At 39.4% G+C, this 19096-nt stretch overlaps 1 protein-coding gene and 1 long non-coding RNA gene across 6 annotated transcripts in view; one reads left to right on the forward strand and one right to left on the reverse strand.

Moving 5' to 3' along the window:
• Nucleotides 1-19096, forward strand: part of ANO3 (anoctamin 3) — a 375533-nt gene that overhangs the window by 270972 nt on the left and 85465 nt on the right. The window lies entirely within an intron of this gene.
• On the reverse strand, nucleotides 2394-6754 carry LOC127541837 (uncharacterized). The gene is made up of 2 exons (XR_007948483.1): nucleotides 3674-6754; nucleotides 2394-3070 (listed from the first exon to the last, which is right to left on the reverse strand). It is a non-coding gene; the product is annotated as an uncharacterized LOC127541837 (long non-coding RNA).

Raw genomic sequence — 19096 nt, forward strand, 5'->3', positions numbered from 1 at the left:
CCTTCATTACTTTCTTTCTCCTTCCCTTCCTCCCTCCTTCCTTCCTTCTTTCCTTCCTTTCTTCTTTCCTCCTTTCTTCCCTCCCTACTTTCTTTCCTCCCTTCTTCCTTTCCTCTCTCCCTCCATTCCTCCTTCCTTTTTCCCTTGCCACCCTCCTTCCTTTCCTCCCTCCTTTCCTCCTTTCCTCACTGCCTCCCTTTCTTCTTCCTTCCTTTCTTCCTAATTTTTCCCTCTCTTCCTTCCTTCCTTCCTTCCTTCCTTCCTTCCTTTCTTCTTCTCTCCTTCCCTTTCTTCCTCCCTTCCTTCCTTTCCTTCCTCCCTTTCCTTCCTCCTCTGTTCACATGGGCAATCATGCCTTTATATATGGGTACTCTGCCCAAAAGAATATAAATTTTGATCACTGAAACTCACAAAACATTTTGGATTGGGGGAAGTGGAATTTTTTTCTCTTCCCTACTTATTTATTCTATCTTTTTTTTTAAAAAAATGGGACAATTAACTCTCTTAACCCAATTAGTTTCATTTATGATTATTTGAAATACAGCCTTGGAAAGGCAGACTTTGCTTAAGCCCATCAAGATTCAAATGAAACTACTTGACCATACCTTAAACTCAAATCATTCTGACTCCCCTAGATTGGCCAATGATAAGTCCCAGCCCAAGCCTCTTTTGGTCACTGTTTTGGTTTTGGTGGCTTAGAGTGAGTATATATAGCAAATGTTTCTGTTCTAGACAGAAATTCTGAGGATTTTTCCCTCCCAACTTGTTTTCATTGCTTTTGTTGAGTTTTGTTTCTGTTTCTGTTTTGAGTAAGCAAACTAGGCCAACTTTTTGCCTCATTTCTTACCTAACTTTAGTCACTGGATGGGTTTTACTTCAGACCAACTAAAACTTGGGAAAGCCCTCAACTTAAAAAGAAAAGGCCTCCCACTGCAAGTGGGGTCATCTCCAGTCATCCTGACCTATGTCTTGACTCATAGATGATCAACCCTTGAGTAGAAAGTAAAACTGATGACTTTGCACAACCCTGCCTCATTTAAATCCAATTCACTTATGAGTCAAGACATCTCCTGCCATCCCAATTCATTGATCCTCTTTGAAAATGAAGGACAAACAACAAAAAGAAGTGAAATGTGTTCTAAATGTGTTTATATGTTCCACGTGTGTCATATGCATGTATACATTTCTTTATGTTTATATACTTTAATTATTGTATATATTAATTAGATATTTGCATTCATATATACGTATCTACACATGTATATAATTTTGTGGTATGGAGATAGCACTCCAAATCTATGTATATATGTAAATGTGCTCATATATGTGTGTGTATTTGTACACATGAAATGTATATGCATCCATTGGAAGGTGTTTATGTGTACATATAGTTCATATTATAGCGTAGGGATTGCTCTCTGGCTTAATATCAAGAAGTTTTGTTTCAAACTCTAACTTGGTGTGTGGCTTTCCAGAAGGTGCTCAGTGTTTCAACCCTACTTTCTTTATCTGTCAAATGGGGATAATCATAGCACTATTTCCACGCACTATTGTGAAGATTGAACGAAATCGTGTAAAGATAAAAAGTCCTCTATAGACATGGAGTACTCTAAAGTACATGAAAGAGAATAAAAGGCAGGAAGAGAAGAAGGTGAAAAAGAATGAGGGAGAGAGAAAGTGACAGAAAAGAGAGTATCAGTCTCTGAGTGTCTTTAAGCACCTCCCCAGGCCTTCACTATTAAATGCTAGTTGATTTTCATTTTATTTCCATAGGAATCACCCTAGTAGGCATTGTAGCTCCTTCTCATATTAACATGTGTTAATGTGATTAAAATCCATAGCAGTTGTCTTGAAATTTGACTTTCAAAAAATATGCAAAGAGATGATTTAACAATCAGCAAGTTTCTCTGTGATAGTGAATGACACTCCACTTTATCAATAGACTAGTGATATGAGCCCTTGAAAGAAAACAAGAGAAAAGTGTTGGAGGAGTGAGGTCGGTCGCATACCTTAAGGTGAACTAAAACAACACCTCTAGACCTATTTCATAGATTTGCCACAGGAGCTAATTTGGGACCAGAAGATTGTCCTTTAATGTTGCATTGTTAGTAGAAACCAAGAAAAGAAAAAGAAAAAGTTTAAGTGTTTAATAGATTGAATCCTGATAAAGAACAGAATTTTGGTTGCTATCTAAACTTATCAAAATCAGCTAACTTTGTTGACCATGACTCAATTATGCTCAGAGCTCATTGAAACACTTTTTATGTATGAGGCAGTAGACCCCAAGGAGTATGGAGTATAGATTAGGAAACACTCGTGTCATGTGGAAATTTGAAAATGCAGATTTGTCTGATGAGTAAGTCAGACATCAGAATTAACAACATCACATCTGGTTCAGCTTATTATATTTTATTAAAAAAAAAAAAAGATCCTTCATTATTTTATTACTTAAGGGAATTTACCATTCCGTTCTATGGATAGTACAGATGACAATTGCTTTCACTTGAATCTAGATAATAATTCCAAGTGACTGGGAAATGGGTACAGTAAGATTCTATAAAGATAGATAAAAGGACATTGACAATCCTTTCCCTTCAGTAACATAGAGAACAGGATCGTGGTGATCCAGTCTTTAGAAATTCATGGAATGTGAACAAAGCTTTGTGTTATTGTTTCTGAGAGACAGCAATATTTTCATACTCTTTGGGGCAATGTAATCGATGGATTGGATGACTAGATAAAGTATTTATTAAACAATTGCTCTGTGCCAGCTAATATGCTAAGCACTGCGGGTACAAACATGAACAAACAAAACAGTCACTACCCTCAAAGAGCTTACATTCTAACCTGGGGAAGACAACTCACCATAGAGGTACTGAAAAGCTGGTGAGAGAGGGCTAGGGAAAAGGGATAATGGGCAGGAGGAACAATGAAGCAGGCGAAGAGAAGGAGGTAGAGTCCAGGCGAAAGTTAGATGAAGTGTGGCTTGGGTCCTTCTCAATATGGTGGTCCTGAGGAGGAAGTCACTAAGGAGAGTGGGATGGCAATGCCGCATTCGAGTTTCTAGATTCTAAAGCAATTAAACAAAATGATGCATTATTTACCTCTCCCCAAATCCTTCTTTGAAGTCCAGTTCAAAAAACAGTGTGGGGATTCTAGAATGGGTGCTTTCAAATCATTTTTGCTAAAAAGGAAATGTAAAATCAGATGCCCATCCTCCCCAATCTTCACTCACTGGCTTGGATTATTTCAGCTGTAGTCTTTCTTGAGACTGTAAGATCAGAGATCTAGCAAGAGGGACTTTGGACACTATCTAGTCCAGCTTTATTCCCTACCCCTCAACTTCAACTTACAGATGAGCAAACTGAGCACCAGGAATATTTAATGATTTATCAGTGACCATAAAGTTCATTAAGGATCAGAGGCAGGACTTGAAAATACATTTTCCGATGGCATAAATGGTGCTAATTGCAGAGTTTTTTTATATATATATACACATACATATTGCTTCCTTTGAAATAGGATGAAAAATAATAAAGTCAAGTCAAGTTCTCCCACCCACTCCTCATTAATGGGATTATAGGCTATTCTAAGAGTTCCTTAATAAAAAAAAAAAAAAAAAAAAAAAGACTACAGTGTGCTTGGAAAGTTCAAATACTGATCTATTTCTTACCTGGCTCAGTCGAATCATCAAAAAAACGATGGTGGTTGAACAATCTGTTTTTCCTCTTCCTGTACAGCATAAAAACAACACTGGCAAATACGGTAGTTACTAAAACAGATCCGAGAATAACTCCAAATAAGAGTCCAAAATTTGTTTGCTCTGCAGGGGAGAAATAGCAAAAAATGAATTTGTGGATTATTCGCCAATAAACAATAATACAATTGTTTTAGACAATAGACAATAAAATCACAGGAAAGATATCAGAGGCCATACATATAACTCATTCTTCCCTTTTTATAGATGGGAAAACTGAGGTCATGCATGCACTAGATGACCTCCTAAGATCTCTCTCAACTCTAGATTTATGATCCTGCTATGAAATTTATTAGGCAGGATCAATAGCTAATGCTTTCTCTAAAACTAATCTGGGACACTAAGAGCTTAGGGGCTACATAGTATATGTCAGAGATATATCCTATAGGAACATAGGCAGAGAGATGATGATGGGAGTGGTCCAAAACTGAAGTTTGGCAGGGCAAGCTCTTTGATAGAGTAACGGGACTAAAGACTAAAGAGGATAGAACAGAGCTTTGGTCCCCTTACTCTATCAAAGAGCTTGCCTCAGTTTTCCCATCTGAAAAAATTGGTTTGCTAAGAGGTAATCATGGGAAAGGGAGGAAAATGTAATGAGTGCAAGGGTGAAGAGCTTGAAACTGAGGCGAGGGTGGATTATGCACCATGATAAAGTCATAAAGTAGGTTGGGGGTTTCAAGGCAGAGAAAGAGGAAGAAAGATAGTAGATTGTAAACAAAGAACTTTGAGATTTATTAAAAAATGGAAGAGCTAAATTTGTTGGAGATGGCAAGATTAAGGATGTAGCCATGAAAATGGAAGTGCTACATTTGTAAATAGAAGCAGTACAATGGAGGAGGAGGAGGTCATGGGATAAAAGGAGGCTGAGCTGGATGAAGTATGAAGTTGTATGAAGGAGAGGTATTAAGTAGTTTGGGGCCCAAACATGGAACCAAATGTACAGAGAAGATAAGAAAAGTTCAGTGGGAATATTGTTATTCAGTCATTTCAGGCATGCCCAACTCCTCTTGACGTCATTTGGGGTTTTATTGGCAAAGATATATGTTTGTCATTTCCTTCTCCAGCTCATGTGACTGATGAGAAAACTGAGACAAGCAAGGTTAAGTGATACACCTAAAGTCACATAGCTAAGGAATGTCTGAGGTTAAATTTGAACTCAGGCCTGACATTCTATCCATTACACCACCTAGTTGCTCCAGGAAGATTAGTTAGTAGAAAGTTGGGGTTCTGATAAAAAAAAAAAAAGTGATTGACTGTGATTTGGCATAGGACCTGGATTAGCCTTGTCCATAAAACTAAAGACCAGATATTATGGTCACTTAAGTTTCTTGTTGCTCTAAGTATCTATCCCTCCCAGGCCTCTAATCTTTCTCTTTTTACTTTGTGGGGCTTGATAGCAAATAGTCCCATCTACCTCACCATCATTGCCTTATGATATTCATTTACTATACTGCATTTTGTTCCTCTGTGTTGTTCCAAATATGGGACTTGGATCTCCTTGACTGCAGCACTGTACTAGCTAATAGATAACATTTATAGAGAGTTGTTTAAGGTTTGTAAAGATCTTTACAAATGTTATCTCGTTTGAAGTTCACAATCTTGGGAGGTTGATAATCACAATCCTGAAAAGGTAGGTGCAGTTGTTAAAACTATTTTTACAGTTGAGGAAACTGAGTTGGACAGAGGTTAAGCCCAGGATCATACAACAAATGTCTGAGATTAGAGTTAGGTTCAAGTTGAGGCAAATGACTTAACCTTCATCGCCTTACTTTCTTACCTATAAAATGAGCTACAAAGGAAATGGCAAACCAGTCCAGGTATCTTTGCCAGGAAAACTTCAAATGAGATCATGAAGAGTTGGACATCACTGAACTACTTCTGAACAATAATAGTACCCTGACTTCAGAAGCAGTGACCTGTCCACTGTACCACCTAGTAACCCCTAGCTGAATAGATCATCTACTACAAGCCAACAAGTGAACAAGGATTTTTGTCCAAAAGATTTGTTATGAACCAAAACTTTTCTAAGAACTAAGCATCTTAATACAAAAGAAAAATGACAAAAAAAAAATAATGCTAATTCATATCAATCCTGCTAATTCATAGAGTACATAAACTCATAGATTTAGAGCTGACAAGGGATCTCAAAAGTTATCCAAACCTTTAACCTTACAGATGAACAAACTGAGATCCAAAGAAGTTACTTGATATCTAAAATCATGCAGGTAGTATCAGAGGCAAAATATGAACCCAAGTCCTCTGATATCTCCATATTATGGAGTCCTAAGATCATAGATCTAGAATTGACTACTCAGCCTTGAACTCCAGAGCCAATATTCCATCCAATGTGCAGTAATGTCTTTATTTGAATGTGATCTTGACTTCAAATGAAGGCAGTTTTGTTTTTGTTTTTTGCTTTTTCCTGTTTTATATCACTTTTCTCAACTATAAAAAGATAATGAGAGTCATTGTAGGGTAATGGGTGATGTATTGACTTTAGAATTAGAAAGTTCCATGATTGAGATATACAATTTATGATCATAGAGCAGATCTTTTAATTTCAAATCTTCAGCCCCTCAGGTAGTGCTCCAAGTTACTGAGACAAGGCCAAATTTCACGAACAAAGGGAATTTCTACCTCCCAGTATTTTCCTATATCAATAAAATTATAGGTTTGGAACCCTCAGAAAAGCCCCACCCACAACACAGAAGGAAATGATGTTAACAACTAATATTTGTATACTACAGTGCTATGTATACTTTGTATGTATGATACTACCATCCTTACCAAACATGAGGAAACACTGACCAGTACTCAAAGGAACAGGGTTTCCTACATAGTGACATAATTCCTACACAATTAACATGGTGACTAGAAGGTTGGCCCTGTAATCAGCATGTTTTAAATGCTAATTCTTCCTCAGACACTTATCAGCTTTGAGACCTTAACCAAGTAACTACTTAAGTAGTTAACTTATCAGTTAAGTAGTAACTACTAACCAAGTAACTTAACCAATTAACTTTGCCTCAGTTTCCTCATCTGTAACAAAAGGATTACAATACCATCTCCTTCTCAGGGTTGTTGTAAGGACAAAAAAAGGATAATCTATATAAAGAACTTTGTAAACCTTTCAACTACCATTTGTTAACTATTTTTTGGAGGTGATGATGTCATTATTTAGTAATAAAAGTAGTAGTAGTAATAGCAGCAGTGATAGAAACAGTAGGAGAAGGAGCAGGAATAGTAGTAATTAGTAAAATAATAGTAGCAGTAGTGGTAGTGGTAATAGTAGTGGTAGGATACTTACTTTCTTGGGATTTGACATCTGACACAAGTCTTGAGCTATCGGAAGCCTTTGAGAGTTGTATTTTTGCTAGGTTTACAGAATCACTTGAGTCATCAGATTCTGTGCTGGTAGTAGTAGTAGTAGCAGCATCAGCAGTAGTAGTAGTAGTAGTAGTAGCAGCAGCAGCAGTAGTAGTAGTAGTAGCAGCAGCAGCAGCAGTAGTAGTAGTAGTAGCAGCAGCAGCAGTAGTAGTAGCAGCAGCAGCAGCAGCAGCAGCAGTAGTAGTAGTAGTAGCAGCAGCAGCAGCAGCAGCAGCAGTAGTAGCAGCAGCAGCAGCAGCAGCAGCAGCAGCAGTAGCAGCAGCAGCAGCAGCAGTAGTAGTAGTAGTAGTAGTAGTAGTAGTAGTAGTAGTAGTAGTAGTAGTAGTAGAAGGCAAAATGAAGACCTTATCATTAGTATGTGTGACTGTTGTTGGATTCTGACTGGAAATTGGGGTTGTACTAATGGCAGAAGACTCTTTGGGCTTCACAGATCCTGTGGTTCCTTTGTGGTCCGGAGAAGCAGAGATTTCAAAGGAAAGAATAGACTTAGTAGTAGAGATTGTTGAAGATGGTGTAATGTCATTTTCTAAGCTCATGTCACCTGACGCGATTTCCTTTGACTCTACCACTTCAACCTCTGTGGTCTGAAAGGAAACATTAGAATCAAGGGGTGCTTCAGTAGCATCTTCACTGAAGATTTCTTTGGCAGGATCGTTCAGACTTGGAAGGGTTATCGTCTCCTTGTCATTGGGAGAAGCAGTAATTACATCCGTGGGGATTTCAAAGATAAGAACAGACTCAGTGATTGGATTTTCTGGAACAATGTATGCTTCTGAGCTTGAGTCACCTGACAGGATTTCAGTTAGATTGGCTACATTAAACTCTTCTGCTCCAGAGAAATTGTCAAATTGAGTGAATACCTGAATAGAATCTGAACTTACAGTATTGTTTTGCCTAGTTAATGTTGAGGAGTCAGATGTAGCTTCAAATGGGGAATCAGATGAAGAACCAGACAAGGATTCAAATGAGGGATTAGATAAGGACTCAAATGAGGTCTCAGATGAGGATTTAAATGAGGAATCAGTTGAGCTTTCAAATGTGGAACCAGATGAGAATTCAAATGAGATCTCAGATGAGGATTTAGATGAGGGATCAGTTGAGGGATTAGTTAAGAAATCAGCTGAGAATTCAAATGAGGAACTTGATGAGGAACCAGATGTGGTGTCAAATACAATGTCAGAGGAACTGGATGAGGATTCAAATGAAGGATCAGATGAGGATTCAAATGAGGAACCAGTTGAGGTTTCTAATGAGGGATCAGTTGAGGCTTCAAATGTGGAATCAGATGAGGATTCAAATGAGGGATCAGATGAGGACTCAGATGAGGACTCAAATGAGGTCTCAGATGAGGATTCAAATGAGGAATCAGTTGAGCTTTCAAATGTGGAACCAGATGAGAATTCAAATGAGGTCTCAGATGAGGATTTAGATGAGGGATCAGGTGAGGGACTAGTTAAGAAATCAGCTGAGAATTCAAATGAGGAACCTGATGAGGAACCAGATGTAGTGTCAAATACAATGTCAGAGGAACTGGATGAGGATTCAAATGAAGGATCAGATGAGGATTCAAATGAGGGATCAGTTGAGGTTTCTAATGAGGGATCAGTTGAGGCTTCAAATGTGGAACCAGATGAGGATTCAAATGAGGGATCAGATGAGGACTCAGATGAGGACTCAAATGAGGACTCAAATGAGGTCTCAGATGAAGATTCAAATGAGGAATCAGTTGAGCTTTCAAATGCGGAACCAGATGAGAATTCAAATGAGGTCTCAGATGAGGATTCAGATGAGGGATCAGTTGAGGGATCAGTTAAGAAACCAGCTGAGAATTCAAATGAGGAACCAGATGAGGAACCAGATGTGGTGTCAAATACAATGTCAGAGGAACTGGATGAGGATTCAAATGAAGGATCAGATGAGGATTCAAATGAAGGATCAAATGAGGATTCAAATGAGGAACCAGTTGAGGTTTCTAATGAGGGATCAGTTGAGGCTTCAAATGTGGAACCAGATGAGGATTCAAATGAGGGATCAGTTGAGGTTTCAAATGAGGTATCAGTTGAGGCTTCAAATGCGGCACCAGATGAGAATTCAGATGAGGGATCAGTTGAGGCTTCAAATGCAGAACCAGATGAGAATTCAGATGAGGGATCAGTTGAGGGATTAGTTAAGAAACCAGCCGAGAATTCAAATGAGGAACCTGATGAGGAACCAGATGTGGTGTCAAATACAATGTCAGAGGAACTGGATGAGGATTCAAATGAAGGATCAGATGAGGATTCAAATGAGGGACCAGTTGAGGTTTCTAATGAGGGATCAGTTGAGGCTTCAAATGTGGAACCAGATGAGGATTCAAATGAGGGACCAGTTGAGGTTTCTAATGAGGGATCAGTTGAGGCTTCAAATGTGGAACCAGATGAGGATTCAAATGAGGGATCAGATGAGGATTCAAATGAGGGACCAGTTGAGGTTTCTAATGAGGGATCAATTGAGGCTTCAAATGTGGAACCGGATGAGGATTCAAATGAGGGATCAGATGAGGACTCATATGAGGACTCAAATGAGGTCTCAGATGAAGATTCAAATGAGGAATCAGTTGAGCTTTCAAATGCGGAACCAGATGAGAATTCAAATGAGATCTCAGATGAGAATTCAGATGAGGGATCAGTTGAGGGATTAGTTAAGAAACCAGCTGAGAATTCAAATGAGGAACCAGATGAGGAACCAGATGTGGGGTCAAATAAAATTTCAGAGGAACTGGATGAGGATTCAAATGAAGGATCACTTGAGGATTCAAATGAGGGACCAGTTGAGGTTTCTAATGAGGGATCAGTTGAGGCTTCAAATGTGGAACCAGATGAGGATTCAAATGCGGCACCAGATGAGAATTCAGATGAGGGATCAGTTGAGGCTTCAAATGCAGAACCAGATGAGAATTCAGATGAGGGATCAGTTGAGGCTTCAAATGCAGAACCAGATGAGAATTCAGATGAGGGATCAGTTGAGGCTTCAAATGCAGAACCAGATGAGAATTCAGATGAGGGATCAGTTGAGGCTTCAAATGCAGAACCAGATGAGAATTCAGATGAAGGATCAGTTGAGGTTTCAAATGCAGAACCAGATGAGGATTCAAATGAGGGATCGGTTGAGGATTCAAATGAAAGATCAGTTGAAGTTTCAAATGAGGACTCAGATGAGGATTCAGATGAGGGGTCAGTTGAGGGATCAGATGAGGATTCAAATGAGGAACCAGACGAGGAACCAGATGTGGCATCAAATAAAATTTCAGAAGAACTGGGTGAGGCCTCAAATGAGGCATCAGATGAGTATTCAAATGAGGGTACAGATGAAGACTTAGATAAGGTTTCAAATGATGAATCAGGTGAGGAACTAGATGAGGATTCAAATGAGGAACCAGATGAGGAACCAGATGTGGCATCAAATAAGATTTCAGAAGAGCTAGATGAGGCTTCCAACAAGGAGTCAGTTGAGGTTTCCAATGAGGAATCAGTTGAGGCTACCAATGAGGAGTCAGTTGAGGCTTCCAATGAGGAATCAGTTGAGGTTTCCAATGAGGAATCAGATGAGGAACCAGATGTAGCATCAAATAAGATTTCGGAAGAGCTAGATGAGGCTTCCAAAAAGGAGTCAGTTGAGGTTTCCAATGAGGAGTCAGTTGAGGCTTCCAATGAGGAGTCAGTTGAGGCTTCCAATGAGGAATCAGTTGAAGCTTCCAATGAGGAATCAGATGAGGAACCAGATGTAGCATCAAATAAGATTTCGGAAGAGCTAGATGAGGCTTCCAATGAGGAGTCAGTTGAGGCTTGCAACGAGGAGTCAGTTGAGGCTTCCAAAGAGGAGTCAGTTGAGGCTTCCAATGAGGAGTCAGTTGAGGCTTCCAATGAGGAGTCAGTTGAGGCTTCCAAAGAGGAGTCAGTTGAGGCTTCCAACGAGGAGTCAGTTGAGGCTTCCAAAGAGGAGTCAGTTGAGGCTTCCAATGAGGAGTCAGCTGAGGCTTCCAAAGAGGAGTCAGTTGAGGCTTCCAAAGAGGAGTCAGTTGAGGCTTCCAAAGAGGAGTCAGTTGAGGCTTCCAAAGAGGAGTCAGTTGAGGTTTCCAACAAGGAGTCAGTTGAGACTTCCAACGAGGAGTCAACTGAGGCTTCCAATGAGGGGTCAACTGAGGCTTCCAATGAGGGGTCAGTTGAGACTTTCAACGAGGAGTCAGTTGAGGCTTCCAAAGAAGAGTCAGTTGAGGCTTTCAACGAGGGGTCAACTGAGGCTTCCAACGAGGTGTCAGTTGAGGCTTCCAAAGAGGAGTCAGTTGAGGCTTCCAAAGAGGAGTCAGTTGAGGCTTCCAATGAGGGGTCAGTTGAGACTTTCAACGAGGAGTCAGTTGAGGCTTCCAAAGAGGGGTCAGTTGAGGCTTTCAACGAGGGGTCAACTGAGGCTTCCAACGAGGTGTCAGTTGAGGCTTCCAAAGAGGAGTCAGTTGAGGCTTCCAAAGAGGAGTCAGTTGAGGCTTCCAAAGAAGAGTCAGTTGAGGCTTCCAAAGAGGAGTCAGTTGAGGCTTCCAACGAGGAGTCAGTTGAGGCTTTCAACAAGGAGTCAGTTGAGGCTTCCAATGAGGAGTTAGATGAGGATTCAAGTAGGTCTTCAGATGAGGAGTTAGCTGAGACTTTTATTGACTTGAAACTGCTTATCTCTGGATCCTGGCTACCCTGGCTATTGGCTGCCAGGAAACTAGCCAGAATCAGCATCAAGAAGATTCTGGCAGAAGTTAACATTTTGGACTTCTTGAGGGACCACCTTTTATTTGTTTGTTTTTAATATAGTACCTATAAGAAAGGATGAACAAAGAGCGTCAGTTACCAGGTAAATCTTTCTAACTATGACAATAATTTTCATAAACGTATCTACATAAAAACAGAAGGCTTTAAGGATGCATTGCAATTGAGAATATATATTATAATAATAGACAAGAACAAATAATTTTCTTTCTCCCCCAAACAAAATCCTGTTCTTGTTTATGCTAGAGCTTTATGGTTTGAAAAACAAAACAAAAAAATGATGATGTTTAGTAAGTAGAAGAGAAGATGGAATAATTGTATTCAACCATATGAAGTACAGACCTGTGGAAGAGCAGAAATAAGTTATGTGTCACTCAGTTCTTGGAGATAAAACTCAGAACCATGGGTGGAAGATTCAGAGCAGCAGACTTTTATTTTAATGAAGAAAAAGGATCCTAAAAATTAGAGGTATACAAAAATAAGATGAAGTTTCTTGGGAATCCTGCTTCAGGAGGTCTGTCTGCAGAGACAGAATGGCCACTTCTAGGAATGTTTAGAATTAGGGAACAAATCATTAGCAGGATAAATGTAGAGGCCCACTTTTATTTAAAATAGTATAGAAAGAACATGAGGTGAATGAACAATAGCTTTTATGGGAAGAAAGGGAGTTTTTTAAAAGTAGAGTAAATCCACTATTAATCAACAACTATTTATTGAGTCTTTTATATGCTAGATGTTAATAATACACAAAGGCAAAAACACAGTCCCTATCCTTATAAGTTTTTTTTAAACATACATATACACGTGTATTTTATATGCACCTATAAAATCAATGTAAAGTGATAGGGGAGTGAGTAACAGCACCAGCTTAAGTGTGTGTGGCACCTTGTACTTACTCTGACTTGAAGGAAACTAGGACTTTTCTATGTGATAGAAGTTTGGAAGGAAGCAGTGTTTCTATTGGGCTTATATCCCAAAGAAATACTAAAGAAGGGAAAGGGACCTGTATGTGCCAAAATGTTTGTAGCAGCCCTGTTTGTAGTGGCTAGAAACTGGAAAATGAATGGATGCCCATCAATTGGAGAATGGCTGGGTAAATTGTGGTATATGAATGTTATGGAATATTATTGTTCTGTAAGAAATGACCAGCAGGATGAATACAGAGAGGACTAGTGAGACTTACATGAACTGATGCTAAGTGAAATGAGCAGAACCAGGAGATCACTTTACACTTCGACAACGATATTGTATGAGGACATATTTTGATGGAAGTGGATTGATTTGACAAAGAGACCTAACTGAGTTTCAATGGATAAATGATGGACAAAAGCAGCTACACACAAAGAAAGAACACTGGGAAACGAATGTGAACTATCTGCATTTTTGTTTTTCTTCCCGGGTTATTTTTATCTTCTGAATCCAATTCTCCCTGCAACAAGAGAACTGTTCGGTTCTGCAAACATATATTGTATCTAGGATATACTGCAACATATCCAACATATATAAAACTGCTTGCCATCTAGGGGAGGAGGTGGAGGGAGGGAGGGAAAAAATCGGAACAGAAACGAGTGCAAGGGATAATGTTGTAAAAAAAATTACCCTGGCATGGATTCTGTCAATATAAAGTAATTATTAAATAAAAATTAAAAAAAAAAAAAGAAGTTTGGAAGGAATACATTCCAGGAGTGAGGGACAATTGCAAAGGAAGAAAGACAGGAGACAAAATGTTTTGTGTGATTCACATGAAAATGACTAGGTTAGATACTATTTTGCAGCATCTGGGGGCTGGGATGATAGGGATATTAATGTGAAACTCAGATGATTAGGGCCAGATTGTAAAGGACTTTTGGTATCAAACATAAGAGTTTATAACTGGTCCTTGAAAGTGGGGTGGCTTGAGTAGAAAGGTGACATGAGCTAATAAATGCTTTAGGAAAATGAGTTTGGCAGCTGCCTGGAGAATGGATTAGAGAATGGAGATGTGGAAACATCTGGGAACTGATTCCTCAGGCCAGGTGAGTGATAGCAAGCAAGGATAGCATCAAGGTCATAAATCGGGATGAATAGAACAAGACTGAGTGGGGGCGTGATTTGATGTGGAGATATTGAGTTCTACAATGGACACTCTGAGTTTGAGCTGCCTATAACACATCCAGTTCAAAATGCCCAGTAGATAACAGATGATGCTGAGGAGCTGAAGATGAAGAGCTCCAGAAAGAAACTGAAAATAGAGCTCGGGAATCCTTCCCCGTGGAGATAATTCAAGGAATGTCGATTGCTAAGGTCACTGAAAGAGAAGGGAAAAAGTCTAAAAGAGGCTTCTCTGTCCTATTCAGAGTTGGGGGCATTTTATACAAGCTAGCTTCCAGGTCTGCATCTCTGGGAGGCTATCTCCAAGGCCATTTAACCCAAGTCTTCCCTCCCTGTTTAGATAAAGATGAATCCTAGAAATGTACAGTGATTTGACCAAGGTCATATGGGTTATCACTTACAAAAATGTGTGTGTATGTGCATATTGTACATGTCTTATGTGTGTATGTGTGCATGAGTGTGTGTTGTAAGTTTGTGTGTGTCTGTGGTATTCACAAGTGCTTATACTTATGTGTGTGCATGTGTATTTGTATGTCGGTATGCATGTGTGTGCATGCATGAATGTGTACATGTTATGTATGTGTGTGTGTGTGGTTTTGGGGGGTATATGTGTCTAAGTGAGTGTATGTGGGCCCATATGTGTACATGTGTGTATGTGTATTGTTATGTGTCTATTAGTATATGTAGGTGTGAGTTTGTGTGGCAGTGTTTATGTATGTATATGTGTTTGTATGTGTGTGTGTTGTCTACATGCATTTATGTGTGTGCAATTGTGTGCATATGCATATTGTATATGTGTGCTTGTGATTGTGCATTGTGTGCTTGTGTCTGTGTTCATGTGTGTACACGTATGTGCATGTGTGCGTTGTGAGCCTTGTCTGTATATGTTTATGTGCATGCATGTACACATGTGCATTGTGTGTACGCTGTATATGTGAGAGACAGATGGGGTGGGGAGGGGAGAGAGGGAGGGAAGGATTGGAAAGATATCTGAAACTGGGGGTGGATCCATTGTCAGTGCTCCTTCAGCGTATCCCCACCGTGACACTTTGAGTGGGACCTAGTATGTAAAAGCTCAATCATCTGGATTAAATGTTTTCTGGTAACTCAACTTAAGCCACACCAACAGCTATTCACTATGGTACCTGTGTAGAAGACGATTGAGGGCTGGAGGAGTAAGATATTGAAGCTGTTGTGTGGGTTGGGATACTCCTGAGTAGAGACATTGAAGCTAGGGGACCAGACAACTTTGCCTTGGAGTCAGGAAAACCTGGATTCGAGTTCTGACTCAGATCCTACTAGATGTGTGACTGTGGGCGGGTCACTTAGCTTCTCACTGCCCGAGGTAACCTTCTGATCTATAAATTCCATGAGATACTGATCTTAAGGAGCAGAAAGAATGTTTGCACTGAGAATTCCCTAAAATGTTCAAGTAAACATTCTGAGCCCTCCCCACTCCCCCGCAACCTCCTCAGGCAGGAGGCGTGCTCCCTGGGATCTCCTCAAAGCTGTTATTGAGACCTTCTTTCTCAGCTGGGTGGTCCTATAATGGTGCTTCCTTGTACACACACACACACACACACACACACACACACACACACACACTTGCCTTCTGCCTACCTCTTGGGCTTTTCTTTTAACCCAATGCCCCCCCAAAAAACTGGTAGAATCGAAGGATCTTGGTTGAAATCTCTAGGTCAACTATTATATTTCTAATCTGTGTGATACAACAAATCACATAACCTCTCTGGACTTCAAGCTTCTTCATCTATTGATAAAGAAGGGGAGGTAATATGGTGTGGAAAACGGAATGCTAGATTTGGAGTTCAAATCCTACTTGCAACATATGTTGGCTGTGTGACTACGCAAGCCCCTTCTCTTCTCAGTGGCTCCAGTAACCTTCCACTATAGTCAAATTCAGAACAGGGACAGAACTAATGCTCGGCATTTAATTAGAACGTAGCCACAGTGAAAGTTCCTGACATCAGGGCGATAAGAGGGACAAGCAGTCTTCCAAGGAATGCAGCAATCATAGAACCTAATGAGGTTCCAGAATCTATGCTCCTGTGATCTCTTCTACATCAAGTCCCTTCCTGTATTCCTCATGTAAAGAAAATCCTGTCTCTTTATTCCAAAGTATAGCTTGAATCCATCCATTATAAGACCTTTGCAGTTTATGGCATGTGATATCTTGACCCGATTTTTAGCCAGACTGTCCTATGGGACCCCTGAGGTACTATCACACTTTGAAAGTCACTCTTCTCCCTAAAATCCATATAATGATTTCTAAGCTTATAGCTTAATTCAATGATCTCTTCCCTGAGAAGAAGCAGAATTTTTCTGGAGTAGGTGGACTCTTGGATCTGAAAGAATGAAAGGAACCCTTTGGGTCTCCTTTCTAATGCTAAACTGCTCGTCAGGGCCCTGGTCTAGTTCAGGTCTCAGAACTTTAGCACTAGAATAGCCCAAAAATGATGGATTTATTTATGGCAGTGGCAGATAACGAGTGAAATCTGCACTCAGGACAATGGAATCCAGAGCCTTGGAAAATTGAAGCTTTTAAAACCAAATCTTTATAAAAGACTCTAAAAGCAATAGCTTTAGATCTGCTGGGTTCTTTGGGTATGTGATTGTCCCTCTGATGTTGCTAATATCAGGAACTCTCAGTGTACCCTAATTTAATACAGAGAGTTGCAGATGACTCTTTTCAATCTAGCATTTTGCTTGCTATAACATGTCTAAGCCCTCCTGAGATGTGAAGTTTACCCCCTAAATTTTCTATGGATTATGTGCTTGACTTCATGTGAAATGTCATATCAGGGTTGGTGAGGAGTTACTTTGGGCCCTTTGGAAAATGGGAAAGATTAGGGCTTCTTCATCTGTCCCGGCCCCACTCTCTGAATGGCACCTGCCAGAGACACGAAGTAATCTGAGAGAAAAGTCATTATGTTGAAGGGTGAGAAAGAGAGAGGGATTTTCCCAGCGACCACCTAACTACTGCTATGGTCCTTAGACTGGTACTGTCCTGAATCTTCATATCAAATGTGTTCACACAAGTCGGGAAGAGAGGGCAGAGGAGAGAGAATATTGAGGAATAAGGATACACACAAAGTTGTGTTGGAGACATATCCCAAGATTGGTTAGTATTAGAGATAAGGGTAAGAGATTCATCTTCCCCCTTTCTGATTAATTGATCCTCTTCGGATCTTAAGAACTCTTAGGAACAGGACATGAAACTCCCACTTGGCTCCAGGCCCAATTTTGGAGGTCATATCTCTAGGCCCAGGGGAATTATTTCAACTCTCACCAGAATTTACTAGAGTTTACATCTATCTCCCTAAGGGAAAATTCTATGGCTTGTTTTTCCATGTTTCTCTCAAACCTCGTATCCTAGTAGGAGTTTAATAAAATTTAAAGCATTTATTTAATTTCATTTAAAAGGAGCATTCCTTTAAAAAACAAAAGGAACATTTACTTCTCATTTCATCTGAGCAGTATGGAAAGTTTAGTATGAGTAACAGAGGGGCAGTCTATCAGCCTCATTTTTCTGTAAAATGAAACTCTTCAGCAAGATAGTGTAAATTCATTGCCCATCATGTACTCTTCACTTATTTGCACTGATGGGAATTCTGGTAAAATGGAAGATTCTTATGGGAACATACTATTGTATTGTTAGTTTAGGGTTTGAGTTTTTCTTTTTTTTTAATTTCCCCAGTGTTTAATATGATTATTTGCATTCAATATTTTCTTGAGTTAAAGAAAATTCTCCCACCCATCTTCCCCATGACCACGTCCACATTCCCTTTAAAAAATACCATTTATATTAACTTTTTTCCTTATTGAGTTCCTCTTCACTGAAGGTCTTTAGACCACTTTTCAGAAATCTTAAAAAGATGGAAGTTCCAGATGAACCAGGATAAACTAGAGACCTATTGAAGACTTTTCTCATGATGAGAATCTGTGATTCTATAACTATTGCTTAAATTTTAACACTCTCAATTTTCATCATTATTATAATCATTTTAATATGAGCATCACAAAAAGTCCCACCTCATCTATAATTTTGATATTTGCTTCTGCTTGAGCCTTTTTTTTTTTTTTGCTTCTTTAATGAGATCCCAATAATGACTTAGCTTCTGTATTTCTCCTGCTGTTTACATTGAACTTTCAATAGTAGTGGGGGAAGAAGCCTTCATAAAGTCTTTCTGCCATGGATTTCAAATGATAAAGAGCATGAACTTCCACTCCCCTCTCCAAAAGAATCAGATATTCTACAATTTCCCTACTATCTTTTCATTTTCCTCCCAGGAAAAGAAGAAGGAAAGTATCATGCTATAAATGTCTGAGACTGAAGTTTGTAAGGTTTTTGTGCTTAATGATTAAATCTTTTTTGTCCAACTTTTAATAAGAAAATAAAGAGATATTCTCTGCATTATCCTAATTGTACAAGGGGTATCTCTGCTCAGTTCTCCTCTTTTGCAACTTGAACAGGGCTACTCTACACTCTAGGGACACAAATACCCAAGTGTTCCAATAATCCTGCCCTCAGGGAGTTTACATTCTTCGGGAATTAGAATTTGAAAGACGTTTAGAAAGTTTCCAACCCTCTCTTTCGACTGATGAGGAAATTATGACCTAGAGCTGGTAGTAGGTGTGAGTCATTATATACCAGTAGTTCCTAAATAGTCATAATTATTTTCTGGAATACAAAACAAAGTCCTATGAGATTCAGCATACTTCACATTTATACCTGGCTATGGGTAGACTCATTTTGAATTCAGATTTAATTTAGGCAATGTATAGGTCTCAAAAATGGATATACTGGAGATTCCAAAGATTCAAATTATGAGATCAGAAAGGATGATTTGATTTTTTTTTCTCTTGACCTTTATTTTCTCTTCACTATGGATTCTTTCTTCTAGCCTTGTAATCTGTCTTAACTAAAGATAAAGTTTTCCTAAGATTTTGGCCACTGGCCAAATATGTTTGTGTCCAAATCACCTGCTTCCCAGCTCTAGAGAGCTACAAGTGGGAAACAGGATGTTAGAGGGAAGGAATGGAGATGAGGGGAAAG

This window comes from Antechinus flavipes, chromosome 6, assembly GCF_016432865.1.
Source record: "Antechinus flavipes isolate AdamAnt ecotype Samford, QLD, Australia chromosome 6, AdamAnt_v2, whole genome shotgun sequence".
Classification (NCBI taxonomy): Eukaryota; Metazoa; Chordata; class Mammalia; order Dasyuromorphia; family Dasyuridae; genus Antechinus; species Antechinus flavipes.